Source organism: Pantherophis guttatus, chromosome 14 (assembly GCF_059756535.1).
Source record: "Pantherophis guttatus breed Tessera chromosome 14, ASM5975653v1, whole genome shotgun sequence".
Classification (NCBI taxonomy): domain Eukaryota; kingdom Metazoa; phylum Chordata; class Lepidosauria; order Squamata; family Colubridae; genus Pantherophis; species Pantherophis guttatus.
This window is the reverse complement of record NC_142076.1, coordinates 6396286-6411176: the sequence shown is the minus strand read 5'-3', so window position 1 is coordinate 6411176 and position 14891 is coordinate 6396286. Positions and strand designations below refer to the sequence as shown.

General features: G+C 43.5%; 1 long non-coding RNA gene across 1 annotated transcript in view; it reads right to left on the bottom strand.

Annotated features, from left to right (window-relative positions):
• Positions 1-14891, bottom strand: part of LOC117667393 (uncharacterized) — a 62905-nt gene that overhangs the window by 26376 nt on the left and 21638 nt on the right. Inside the window, exons 2-3 of the long non-coding RNA XR_015729839.1 lie at positions 10188-10315; positions 1879-2063 (exon numbers count right to left, since the gene is read on the bottom strand). This is a non-coding gene — a long non-coding RNA (uncharacterized LOC117667393). The remainder of the gene's footprint in view (positions 1-1878; positions 2064-10187; positions 10316-14891) is intronic.

Genomic DNA, 14891 nt, shown 5'->3' with positions numbered 1-14891 from the left:
ATGTTAAAATTGAACATCTTTCTGTCAACAGAGGAGAAGGAATACATGACCATAAAGAGTCCCAGTCATTATACCCTTTTGAAATGATGCCTGATATTAACGACTTTCCAATACAATGTATCAGAAGAAGTCACTTGTAGTATTTGTGTGTGTTTATTTATATTTCATCTCTCCTAAGCACCCATCTCCTCTAGTCTTCCTTGCTGCATAGGTAATACATCCACCAATCATAGCTACCCACAGACAGCAAGACAACCTGTGGCTTCTTACGATTGCCTAAGTGTTACAAGATGTACAAGTCTCATACACACACTTTTCTACCCTGTAGACAAACATCAAGAGCTCCCATTTCACAGAGAGCTAATTGGAAAATGCTTCCTAAGCATTTGAAGAGTCTTGAAACAGACAAGTGCCCACTTAAACATTTTAGAGACATTGGCATATATTGACAACGTTGTAAGCTCCTCTACGGTCAATTATTCAAATCAAGAGGAGATTCAATAAGCAGTTACATAGGCAATAGATACACTTGAGTGCTCATTTTACAGAAATGTAGAACGACCGGCAGCTTCAAGGTCTTTGGGCATAAATAAGCTTGATCTTCACTCAATCCTCCTCTTACCATGATTGATCCCAGCAAAGTTCTCTCGGATTTCAGCAAGTAGTAATTCAGGTTCTTTTAACAAGCACTGTCCTTGAGAGAGGCCGAAACTCGTTGGTTGTCCCATTTTGCTAGAGTGTAATGCGACTTGTTTAGCCTTTGGGTGACGGGATGGACATTTTTGTGGGTCACATACTGCCTTTGGTGTCCCCTATGAATGCCAGCACCCCAAAATCCTCTCTTTGAAGTTTGGTAGTGAGCTGATCAATCATTTCAGTCCTAAACTCTGGAAAATATTGAAGATTTGACCCCAGACCTGAGCTCCTGGGGGGAGGTTAAGTTTGGAAGTCACTGCTATTCTTTTTGTTTCTTTTTCCTTTTATCTTGCACAGCCTTTTCCGTTTCCCCTTGCAATCTTTATCTCCATTTGCATGACACGTTGCAAGAGACTCTAATAAAAAATTCTTTAAAAAGGTTAAAAGTTGCTGCTAAGTATAGCAATTAAGTTATGCTAGGACAAAGAACTTTCTTCCCGAGGTATTACTGTGGCCCTGCAGCCTGCAGTTTTCTTGACTTCAATTAAACCCCAGCCAAAGTAAACAAGGAGAAATTCCTTTAGTGGATCGGTCAGGGAAGCCACAGGGCAATGGAGTAACTTTACATAGAAAACTAAAACCTTGCCACTGATGTCAGCTCCAAAGCCCTCTTCAAAGAAATTTGAACATGATTTTGGAAGTCAGATCAAAACAAAATGAAACCAGAAAGCCCCAAAGGCAATTTTGCAGGACACGTCAACCATCTTAAAAATCTGGGAAGAGATTTCACCGTAGTATTAGTTGCAGTTGCTTCCAAGCCAAATCTAAAACATTTCAACGTTGTTGCTTTTTCCTGAGCAATTACTGCATTAGAACCTTTGAGACAGTGAACATCAGTTGTTTATAATTAGGGAAATTGAGAACATGTCTAATTCCAATCCCTGTGAGTTGTACGGGCAGATTAACATTCTTTTTTGCCAATGTGTTTCGCAGAAAATGGCTTTTTTTTCACATTCTGCTAACCTGCCATTCAAGAGTGGTATTCACTTACTTTCGCTACCAGTTCACAAATGTGCATGCACAGGGCCTTCCGTGCATGTGCAGAGTGTCAAAAACAGGACGTGATTATGTCCGGGTGGGTGACCAGAGCCTCCCACCACTGCCGCTACCAATTCACCCGAACTGGATAGAACTGGCTAAATACCACCAACTGTTGCCATTATTAATAAGCTTTTTACCGACCTTCTTCAGAATGATCAGCTCCCGATCTGGTCCTTCGGGTCTTCCAATAGTAGATACTTCAGCAACATAATTGAATCCCCCTGTTTCTGATCATCATTTTCTTCTTCTTCTTTTCCCTTCCGCCTTTCTCAGCAGGTTCGCCTGAATCGGTCCGAACTGGTAGCATTTTACCCCTGAATTTGAGCCTGATGATTTAACAGAAAAATAGAATAACAGAACAGCTGTCGAGCCCGGCGTGCTCGGCATACAACCGGGACGGGAAGGCGGATTGGAAAGAGTAACACATCCCCAACAAAACTACAATGTAGAGGGGGCACTGGAAATAAGTGGAGGGGTGTCAGTGGAGGGATTGCGTTTAGGATGAGGAAACCAGAAACGTCACTACAACTCATCCCAACACAGCTGAGCCACACGTTCATCAAGAGAGGGGTGGGGCACTAGGATATAAAGTGCTGCGAGGCGGATGCTTGTAGTGCCAACTTTGAAAGTTTGTAGCTTGGCGTTGTTCCGTAACTGATGAAAAGCATCAAACCAGCATTCACTCTCCAAGTGATGTGTCCAGCTGTGTTTTATTGCTGTCTCCATGCTGTGTGGGACAAGGAGCTGAGAATAGCAGAGTTGGAAGGGACCTTGGCAGTCTTCTGGTCCAAACCCCTCCACAAGCAAGAGACCCTATATCCATGATGGCGAACCTATGGCATGTGTGTCACAGGTGGCACATGTAGCCATATCAAGCTCTAACCCTAGCATGTGCCAGCTGATTTTTGGGCCTTCTAGCCCCACCAGAAATAGGGAAATAGGCTGTTTCCTGCCTCTGGAGGCTGGGGACAGCAAAAGACATCACTTCCGGCCCAACCGGAAGTTGGCAAACGGACCATTTCTGGCCTCCGGAGGACCACCGGGAGAGTGGGGAAGGTCATTTTCACCCTCCCCAGACTCATTGAGAGGCTCTGGAGCCAGGTGAGAGAGAAAATCCAGGCCATCACATGGCAGGAGTGGGGGTCACATGTGCATGCATGCGGGAGGGGCGCATAAGAATTATGGGTGTGGGCATGCACACGGGACCCCCACCCCCACCACCCCCTCCTGGCACGCAATGGCAAAACGGTTAGCCATCACTGCCCTATATCATCCCAGACAAATGGCTGTCCACTCTCTTCTAGAAAACCTCCAGTGATAGAGCGCCCACAACTTCCGAAGGCCAGCTGTTCCATTGGTTGATTGCTCTAAACATTAGGGATTTTCTCCTTAGTTCTAGCTTCCATCCATGAAGGAGAGAAGCAACCACAAAGAAGAGGAGGTCAACTTATTTTCCAAAGCACCAGAAGACAGGACAAAAAACAATGGGTGGAAACTAACTAAGGAGAGAGGCAACCTAGAATTAAGGAGAAATTTATTTTAACAGTGAGGACAATCAACCAATGGAATGGCTTGCCTCCAGAAGTTGTGAGTGCTCCATCACTGGATGTTTTGAAAAAGAGACTGGACAGCCATTTGTGTCAAGCCCGCTTTCGGCACTGCTCGTCACTCTCACCGGAGGGGAGAGACAATCCCAAGTGTTCACCGGAGCCGTGTTAACTAAAGACGAGCACCACGCTATTCGGGTTTAGCAACGGTGGTGGGTTTAGGCTTGTTTATTCATAATGGTGGTGGCTAGAAGCAGTTAGGCTGCGGAGCTCAGCAACTCACAAAGAAACCATGATTACCAGCCACATCAAGGGAAGCTGAAGGACACTCCACGGACCGCTTCGCCCTCCCGAAAACCAGAATCAGCTGTGAAGCGCAAGAGCGGTATCTCTAAAAGTAACTCGGCAGATAGAAAACCAGTGGTGGGTTCCTCCTGGTTCGGTCCAGTTTGGCCGAGCGGTAGCGGTGACGATATGACGTCACCGAACCAGTTCTCCCGCCTTCCCACCCCCCCCACATTATTCTTACCTTTTACTTGGTCCCACCCCCAATCTATTGCTGCCTCCTAAGTCCCAGCTGATGACTGGAGGGAAAAAAACTGTTTAAACTCTTGCCGCGGGGCTTCAAAGGGCCACCCTACAGCTGATCAGTGTTAAAAGCAAACAAATGAGGCGGGTCGTAAGTGCGAGGACTGGTCATAAGTGCGAGGACCTTCCAGAAATGACTCTGACCAGCTGGCCACGCCCACCTAGTCACATGACCTCCAAGCCACACCCACAAAATAAGCCATGCCCACAGAACCGGTAGTAAAAAAAATTTAGAACCCACCCCTGTAGAAAACCCAGAGCTGACTTTATTTCACCTGCGTGAGCTCGGAGTTTGCTGGTGCCAGTTGGTGCGAAGAATAAACTGTTGACTCCCCAAGTTTCGTGTTGGTGTTTCAACCTTAAATCTTTCCAAAGCCCAGACACGGACCGGTAGAGCCGAGAATTTGTCTGGAATGGTATAGGGTCTCCTGCTTGAACAGGACTAGAAGACCTCCAAGGTCCCTTCCAACTCATGATGATGGTGATAGTGATGATGGTGATGATGATGATATTGCCATGATGCTATAAACTGAATGACTTGCCACATCCTTGGGATTCTTTGAATGCCCAGTTCTTTTTTTTTTTTTTATTAAAAAAGTTTTATTTTCTAATCAAACAAGTATACAATATAAACAATCATTCAAACTATCATCAAGAAGAAAAAAAAATCAATCCATAATCCATCACTAAACTCAATCTTCAACCCCTCCCCACCACCCACCACCCCCGACTTCCCAGAACAAAAACAGGGCATAGGTTTCACCAAACATTCGCTAAAATAAACTAGCTAACTGCAAGATTTAATAGCTCCCAAGACCCCTTAACTCCCCTTTTACAATTTCATCAACCTGCCTTTTTATAGACTCAAAGTAGCGTATAATCCAATAACTCTAAGAGTTTTAAAACCATTAACAAATATTAAGCATTCAAACCTTAAAAATTCTCTTAATATATCAATAAACTATTCAATTCATTTGCAAAAACATTTTTCCCCCTCCTACTTTTCTCAGAATGTCCAGTTCTGCAGTCAACCAACTGTTTTGGAGTTTAATTCAAGACAAACAGCTGTCCAATCTCTTCTTAAAAGCTTCCAGTAAGGAAACACTCACAACTTCTGAAGGCAAACTATCCCACTGGTTAATTGTTCTCACTGTTAGGAAATTCCTCCTCAATTCCAGGTTAGCTAGCAAAAAAAATATGCTTGGCAAATAGGACAGAAGTATCTGGTTATTATGAATGCCTTTGGATTCTCCCTATGTAGGAATTGAAGGGACGCAGTGGCTCAGGGGCTAAGATGCTGAGCTTGTTGATCAAAAGGTCAACAGTTCAGCAGTTTGAATCCCTGGTGCCACGTAACGGAGTGAGCTCCTGTTACTTGTCCCAGCTTCTGCCAACCTAGCAGTTCAAAAGCAGGTAAAAAATGCAAGTAGAAAACTAGGGACCACATTTATTTATTTATTTATTTATTTATTTATTTATTTATTTATTTATTTATTTATTTATTTATTTATTTATTTATTTATTTATTTATTTATTTATTTATTTATTTATTGTCGCATTTCTATGCTGCCCAACTCTCTAGGGACCCTGGGTGGCTTACAGCAAAAAACAATGCAAACAATATCCTGTAAATTTTTTTTAAAAGAACATTAAAAACCCATACACTTCATTCCATGGCTGGGTCTCACAAGATTGCCGTAGCAAGATCAACGGCCCCAGGCCTGTCGGAAAAGCCACGTCTTCACCGCTTTCCGGAAGGCCAATAGGGTGGGGGCGGTCCGGACCTCAGGAGGTAATTGGTTCCAGAGAGCTGAGGCAGCCATAGAGAAGGCCCTCCCCTGTGGGCCCGCCAACTGACATTGTTTAGCTGATGGGACCCAGAGGAGACCAACTCTGTGGGATCTTACCGGTCGATGGGGGCTGTGTGGTAGAAGGTGGTGGGAAGGTAACAGTGTTCCGTGCGCCTTTGGCGTTGAGTCATGTCGGCCACATGACCACGGAGATGTCTTCGGACAGCGCTGGCTCTTTGGCTTTGAAACGGAGATGACCACTGCCCCCTAGAGTCGGGAATGACTTGCACATATGCGCGAGGGGAACCTTTACCTTTACCTTATGTAGGAATTAGCTAAACCCAGTGAGCAAAGGTAGGTCCTTTATGAGAAGCACAACTCCCAAAGGAAGGACACAATGATAAATGACTGGCTTGAAGCAATTTCTAGTATCCCAGAGCAGAAATCTGTCTTCTAATTTTTTTTTTTCCTGAGGGTGCATGAGAATCTGCTCCTTTTTGATGCAAAAGAGCAGAAAGAACTTCTTCTGGGTTGGGATTCATTTCTGCTAAAGCATCTCTCTTACCATTCTGTAGGATTTCTTTTTCCCTTGGCAGGCAGAGAAGCAAAGTTGCAACAGAAGATGAGATATAATTTCTGGCATGGTGCACACTCCTTCTCTCCATGGATTGAGAAGAGCCCCAGTCTCCAACTTCAGAGACTCTCTGGACACATTTGGAATAGTGTAAAAATTGGTGCATCTGTGTGTGTGTGTGGGGGGGGGTGATGGAGAGAGAAAGAGAAAGATTTTGCAATCTACCAGCTGTAGTCGATCCCTAACCAGCTATCATGATTGAAATTCTCATTTTAAAGAAATCGTCCTTCAAGTTATGCTGTTGCCTGAATTCATGGACAATTCACTTTATTTATCTAGGAACAATGAAAATAGAGCACCATCACTTGTTTTGTAGCTTCTCTCCCTCTCCCTCTCTCCTTCTCTCTCTCCTCCTCCCCCTCCCACTCTCCCTCCCCTCCCTCTCTTCTTCTCCCCCTCCCTCTCTCCCCCTCCCTCCTTCTCCCTCTACCTCTTCCTTCCTCTCCCTCTCTCTTCCTCCCTCTCCCTCCCCTCCCTCTCTCCTTCTCCATCTACCTCTTCCTTCCTCTCCCTCTCTCTTCCTCCTCTCCCACTCCCTCTCTCTCCTTCTCCCTCTCCCTCTTCCTCCTTCTCTCTTTCTCTCTCTTCCTCCCTCTCCCTCTCTCTATCATCTATCTATCTTTCTATCTATCTATCTCTACCTATCTCTCTCTCCCGTCTCTCCTTCTCCCTCTCCCCCTTCCTCCCTCTCCCCCTTCCTCCCTCTCCCTCTTTTCCTCCCTCTCCCTCTTTTCCTATCTATCTATCTATCTATCTATCTATCTATCTATCTATCTATCTATCTATCTATCTATCTATCTATCCCCTACAGTTCTGGGGTTTCTTAGCAGTCTCCAATCAAATAATAATGATTACCAATCTAACCAATCTTGATTAGCTTTTTGGAGATCATTCCATGTTGGGAAGGTCCTCTCACTTAAGTTAAAGACTGCCTCAAATCAAGGTTAACTTCTGAGATTTCAAAGAAACAGTTCAGTTGGCTGGTGTTCTATTGTTTTGTTTTGCTTTTTAGGGAAGTTCTCTCTTTTTTTCTCCTTAACCTTCCCTTTTTTCTGTCTTCTTTCTTCAACCATCCAACCATCCTTCCTTCTTCCCTTCCCCTCCTTTTTTCTTACTCTTTGGCCAAGCATTCATGGCTCCTTGGATTTCATTTCACAGTTTTTTCCTTTTCCTGTCTCTCCACCACCACCATAACTAATGTACATATTTAAAGTTGGTAAATAGACCTCTTATTTTAAATAACTGACTTGGTTATAGAAACATTGCCAAGTATCTATTTCCTCTGACAGAAATGACAAGATTCCTCCTCACCCCGCCAAGTAATTCCTGTATCTTCAATTGCAACTTTTGGGCAGAAAATGCAAGTTATCCCTCCCTCAATACGTCTCCCCCCCACCCCCCGCTCTCTATTTTTTCCCCTTTTAGTTCTTTGTTTTTATTCCTCCCTGCTTCTAGCGTTTAACTACATTCTATCACAAATGGTAAAGAGCATCGAGGTCAAGAAAGCATCTGCTGAAAACAGCAAGCTGCCAATTTTGTGCCCAGATTTTCCTTTGTAGCAGAGATGCCTTCAGGATTCACGTACAGCTCCCTTTCATGATATATTGGTGCTGTGCTGAATTCTCCATATATATATATATATATATAACATTTTTCAGGATGATATTCCATGGAATGGAATGGAATGGAATGGAAGGGAATGGAAGGGAAGGGAAGGGAAGGGAAGGGAAGGGAAGGGAAGGGAAGGGAAGGGAATATTCTTTTTTGGCCAAGTGTGATTGGATACACAAGAAATTTGTCCAGTGCAGATGCTCTCAGTGTACATACAAACAACAAGGTAATATAATCATAAGATACCAATAGTATAGTAGAAGGTAAAACAAAAGATGAAAAGGATAATGGTAATACAGCCCCACTACATGGGTAAATGTAAATTGTACCCAAATTGTTGCATTGTTACATTGTTTTATTCTCTGTTGTAAGCCACCCAGAGTCCCTTGGGAGTGGCATGGCATAGAAATGCGACAAAATAAATAAATAAATAAATATCCTTAAATATAAGACAGTGTTGTGGTAATTAAGTGTTCAGCAGAGTGATGGCATGAGAGAAAAAACTGTCCCTGTGTCTAGTTGTTTAGGCACACAATGCTCTATATCGGCATCCTGAGGGGAGAAGTTGAAACAGTTTATGTCCAGGATGTGAGGGGGTCCATAGAGATTATCTGAACCCTCTTTCTGGCTTGTGCACTATATACAGGTCCTCCATAGAAGGCGGGCTGGTTGCAATTGTTGATGCATGAGATCCTAAATTGCATCTTTGTGTAAAACAAAATATTTCTGTAAAAACAAAATAGAACAAATAACAAACGTTTACCCTAACAAAGGGATGGCTTAAGGGAGACCCGATAGCCATCTCCTAATTCTCACAGGGAAGAGAGGGTCAATCTATTCTCCAAAGCACCTGAGGGCAGGACAAGAAGAAGTGGGTGGAAATTGATCAGGGAAAGATCTAAACCTGAAACTGAAGAAAAATTTCCTGACAACGAGAATAATTAATCAATGAATAATTAAGCTTGCCTCCTGAAGTTGCCCCCATCACTGGAGGGTTTCAAGAAAAGACAAACAACCATTTGTCTGTGATGATATAAGGACCCAACTTCCTTGGGCAGGGAGTTGACTATGTTGTGGCCCGCCAGCGGCCAGCAGATCTGGAAGCAGATTCAGACAGTGAGGAGGTTGGGGAGGAACGTGGGCCAGTCCTGGAGTCTGGGGAAGGCTCTGATGAGGGCTCTGCGTCGGAGGCAGAAAAGGGGCCAGAGCCATATGCCAGTTATCAGCTGCCTTCAGAGTCAGACATCAGTGAGGCAGACAAACAGCTGGAGCCTGTTCCCAGTGTGCGCATGCGCAGAGTTGCCAGATGAAGGGAACAGCTAAAGAACAAGGGTCAACTTGGGAGTAAGGCCACAGGTAGATGATGAATGGCTCCTCCCAGAGGGAATAAAAGAGGAGCGAAAGGGGAGTGGAGTTTGCAGGAGACAATTAGTTCATTCCTGCATTCTTGCCAAGTATTGCGGCATCTGAAAGATATGGGCCTGGCTACTCTCCAAGCCTGATAAAGGTCGTAATGGTGAGCTATCTTGAAAGACTGTGGGAGAGGAAAGACTTAGCTGGAGAGGAATTCACTGTAAATTAAATAAAAGGGGTCTATCGGGATGAGGACTCAGCTTCGTGCTGCTAGGGAAGCCTAGGTCAGAACAGAATAGAAGACCTCCATGGTCCCTTCCGGCCTATAATTCTACGGTTTCAAAATAAGCTGTTATTTGGAAGGACACCATGTTTCAGAAAAACTATGGTGACCTTCTGAAGCTGCAAATAGTTGAAGCAGTTGCAAGGGGTTGCGAGGTTGGCTGGATGGGTTTTGGCGGCAACAGTTCACCCAGAAATTAAATGCTATCCAAGGAGCCAAACGGTAAGACCACATTTCCGTCCTTCCAACACTGTATTAAGAGGAACAGAGCCAAATTAATTTCCACACATAAATAAAACATGGGAGAGAACAGTGTTTTCTTTTTAACTGAAATAAATTCCTGAGGTAATTAAATTTTCCAGTGTGTGACCAAATGAAGAAATAATGTAATAGAAACAGGAGGAGAGGAGGGGGGGGGAAAGTCTGTATAAAGAGAAAATGGTTTTGTTTCATTGTATTGGGCTTATTTATGAAATGTTGAATTTAGTCATGCTTTGTAACCTTTCCGTAAGAAAACTTATTAGTTCAAGGAAGGGCAATAGAGAACTTTGGGTGCTGAGGTGACCAAGGAAGGTGGTGTGGGTAAAAGAAACATAAAACAACATTTTCATATGACATAACACAAAACCTTAGCATGAGCTCACCATATGTGAACGTCGGAGGCAACATCTGACTCCCAAAAGCAACTCACAGATGCCATTCATATATTCAGGACTTCCTTCTTCAGAAGGAACTTCTACATTGGCTTTCATGAAGACCAGGTAGTGGCAACCTACAAGAGTAGGGAAAGACCATTGCATATTTTAAGAGAATAGTAAAGTGTCAAGCTTTGCAATTAAATATCAGAGTGGTGATGGAAGCATAAAGGAGAATTTGTGGTGTGTGAAAGAGAAGGAGGAACAAAGAGATCATACGACCCCGGGACACTGAATCAGTTGCCATGCATCTAAATTTTAGAGTTGTGGGTTCTCCATTGCTGGAGATCTTCAAGAAAAGAAAAGAAATAAAACATTGGACAGCCATTTGTGTGGGATTGTGTAAAAATATATGTGCTAAATTTCTAGCCTGGTATCTTAATCATCTTTGCTGATGTTCTCCATACATTTTTTAGGGCCTAAACATCCTTTTTTTTATTGTGGTGACCAAAATTGGACACAGTATTCCAAGTGTGACCTCACTTTTTGCTGTTGTTGTTAGTTGCGAAGTCATGTCCGACCCACCGCGACCCCATGGACAATGTTCCTCCAGGCCTTCCTGTCCTCTACCATCCTCTGGAGTCCATTTAAGCTCATGCCGACTGCTTCAGTGACTCCATCCAGTCACCTCGTTCTCTGTCGTCCCGTTCTTCTTTTGCCCTCCATCGTTCCCAGCATTCAGCTCTTCTCCAGGGAGTCCTTCCTTCTCATTAGGTGGCCAAAGTATTTGAGTTTCCTCTTCAAGATCTGGCCGTCTTGAAGTCAGTCAAGGTTGATCTCCTCTAGGACTGACCGGTTGGATCACCTTGCAGTCCAAGGGACTTGCAGGAATCTTCTCCAGCACCAGAGTTCAAAGGCCTCAATTCTTTGGTGCTCAGCCTTTCTTATGGTCCAACTTTATACCTTTATACTATATACCTTTATACTATATACTATACTCACTAGTGCGGTATAAAGCCATCTATGGAGATTCTCAATCATCTAGGTCATGGTTGTTCCAAAGATGCTTTTCCAAAAGGCAACTGGACTTACTTGGGGTTTTTTTTCTTCCCTTGAAAATGTTTTGCTTCTCATCTCCCTGATCAGTTTCCATCCATTATTCCTTGTCTGGCCTTTGGGTGCCTTGGACAATAGCTTGACCCCTTCCTTTCTATGGCAGTTTCTCAAGATGCGGGCAGATGGCAACTGAAGACACTAGAAACGCTGTTGGAAGAGGGAATTAATTTATCTTGGTTACAGTATAATCAACTTCAATTGAGATGGAAAGAGGACCAAAAAACTGGTATAATGATGCATGAAGAAGAATTGGTTAGACATATAAAAGAGAAAGGCCCAATGCATATTAAAAGGGTTTATAATGTTTTGCTAGAAAGGGATTCAGAAACTGAATTGGTTAAAGTTTGTATGATAAAGTGGGCACAAAATTTTGCAGAACCAGTGATGTTAGAAACATGGGAAAAAATATGGGTTCAGAATGTTAAATTTACAAAGTCGCAGAATTTGAGGGAAAACTTTTATAAAATGTTTTACAGGTAGCATTTAGATCCTAAGAAATTATCGTGTATGTATCCTAATGTTCAACCAAAATGCTGGAGGTGTGATTGCCTAGATGCCACATACTATCTTATGTGGTGGACTTGTAAGAAAGTGAAGGCTTTTTGGATAAAAATTTGGTGGGTTATGCAGAATGTTTTAAGGAAAAAAATTCAGTTTTCTCCACAATTGTTTCTATTGGGTATAGTTAAGGGTTTCACATTGGGTGACGTAAAGCTGATATTGTATATGATTACAGCAGCGAGATTACTGATAGGTCAATATTGGAAAAATGAAGCTATGCCTACTGTTGAAGAATGGACTTTGAAGATGGCCAGTTTTGCAGAGATGGCGAAGATTTCAGCATATTTAAAAGATCGGACACAAGAGACTTATGTATGGGAGTGGAAAAAGTGGATAGATTATGTGCAGAATAAATATCAAACTAGGAAATATCAGATAGCTTTTAACTGAATGTATTATATAGGGATAGAACAATTAAATTGTGAAGATGTGAAAAATATATAGTGGGTGGAGAGGTTCAAGTTTTATAAAATGTGATTTTGATTTGGATTATATTCTGTGGAAGTCCTGGGGGGAGGGGAGGGCTAGGGGGGGTTAGGGGGGGTCAGGGAGGGTTGGGGGGGGGAAATTGGGGAGAAAATGTATTTGTAAAACTTTTTCAATAAAAAAAAAAAGAATTGGAAGACTGCTATCATGTCTCCTCTGGTCCTTCTCTTCACTAGACTGGCCATGCCCAGTTCCTGTAACCGTTCATCGTATGTTTTAGCCTCTGGTTCCCTCATCATCCTGGTTACTCTTCTCTGCACTTTTTCTAGAGTCTCAACATCTTTTTTATAGTGTAGTGACCAAAACTGGATGCAGTATTCTAGGTGGGGTCTTACTAAGGCTTTATAGAGTGGTATTAGTACCTAACTTGATCTTGATTGTATCCCTCTGTTAATACAATTTAGGATTGCATTGGTTTTTTTGGCTGCCGCTGCATTTCGTTTCTCCTTCAGTATCTCCATCCCAACATGATGATTGATTCTGAGAGAATAAGTCTACGGTCTGAGTAAATGAGCAGAAGAAAAAAGAGGTAGGAGGGGGGAAGGGCTGCCCATTATGTAGATCTGAGCCTTATCCATCACTTTGCCCAAGCATGAAAACTCTTATGACAATGTTACCATTCTGCTAATGGCTCATGGCCGGATGGATACCCTCCATTGCCCTAAAATATGCAATCATTTAATTGTCATTGCAATCCTATTATATTGCCATTATGGAGCGTCTGGTGTAAAAAAAAAACCCAACACATTGCTAGTTGGGAAATCAAGCTAAATCACAGCGCTTTCCTAAATGAGTTGACACTGTTTGCATTGCACACTCCACGGACAGCTCAGATAGCGATTAGGTAGTTGTGTAGGTGAACAAGGAATGTGCAGCTCCATTGCACAATTCAGTGAGGTCCAGAAGTTGGAATTACAGCTGTTGAAAGCACTTTCAGGTTTCTTTCAAAGCCAAGAAGTTCAGGTTTATGGCTTAAGGTAAAGGTTCCCATCGTGCATATGTGCTAGTCGTTCCCGACTCTAGGGGGCGGTGCTCATCTCCATTTCAAAGCCGAAGAGCCAGCGCTGTCTGAAGACGTCTCCGTGGTCATGTGGCTGGCATGACACAAAGCCAAAGGCACATGGAAGACTGTGACCTTCCCACCAAAGGTGGTCTTATTTTTCTACTTGCATTTTTTATGTGCTTTTGAACTGCTAGGTTGGCAGAAGCTGGGACAAGGAACGGGAGCTCACCCTGTTACGCGGCGCTAGGGATTTGAACCGCTGAACTGCTGACCTTTCGATCGACAAGCTCAGCGTCTTAGCTACTGAGCTACCACGTCCCTTTTTATGGTGTACCTTGATGCAAAAGGTCCCTAGGGCAACCCCTTACATCCTGGGCTGTTATCCCATATCCTTAGAATTACGAGCTCTCAGGTGCAGTTATCTGGATGACTGCTAGAGAGCAGCAAAAGAGAAATGTCTATATATCTATGCTGCCATCTAGTGGCTGACAGAATTGTGGCAGGCCAGATCTTCTAAGCAAAATACAGGTAGTTCTTGTCTTATGACTGGTTGCTTAAAGACAGTTCAAAATTACGATGGACCTCCCCAACACTACTTACAACCCAGTTCTGAAATTCCAATGGCTGCAAACCCCCACCAGCACATGGCCACATGAGTGCATTTCAGGAGCTTGGCAATTGGCTCACATTTGTGCTGTTTTCAACCTCCCACTGTTACCTGACTGTGTTTTATGATGTTTTTGCTGAAAACCAGCATTTCTTTCCAGATCTTGGCAACCAATCCAATCCAAACCAATCCAGAGAGAACAATTGGTTTGCTTAATAATTGCCACATTTGCTTAACAACCATCACAAAAAGGTCACAAAATCGGGTTGGACCTATTTCCATGACTGTCACGAATTACGTACGTAGTGGGCAAACTCCACTTTGGTCGTATGTCAAGGACTACCTGTACAGCAAAGCTGATGAATTCTTTGCAGACTAATGTCTTAACACTTTGAATGGACAGTACCTAGCCCATCCTCTCAAACACATCCTGGGGCAGGACAAACAAATGGGTAAGGCTAATGCATGAACTAAATTGGATTCCATGCCATTTACATTTCCTATTGCATTATCAATCAATCAGAATGGAGCTGGAAGGGATCTTGGAGGTCTTCTAGTCCAACCCCCTGCTTAAGCAGGAGATCTTATACCAAGGGTCTGCAACCTTAAACACTCAAAGAGCCATTTGAGTTTCCCACTGAAAAGAAAACACCGGGAGCCACAAAACCTGGGTGGGCGTGGCCAACTCGATGTCACTTCCACCAGTCACATGACCCTCCCTAGACACGCCTACCCAGCTGGTCATTAGGTCAGAGAATCGATTGTTAAAAAACAACGGGAATCACAAAATCCTTTTGACATCTCTCTCTCTCCCTCCTCCCTCCCCCTCTCTCCCCCCTCTCTCTGTATCTCTCTCTGTCTCTCTCTCTCTCCCCCACCTCACTCTCTCTGTATCTCTCTGTCTCTGCCCCGGCCGCTTCTCCATCCCCCGCCGTCGTCC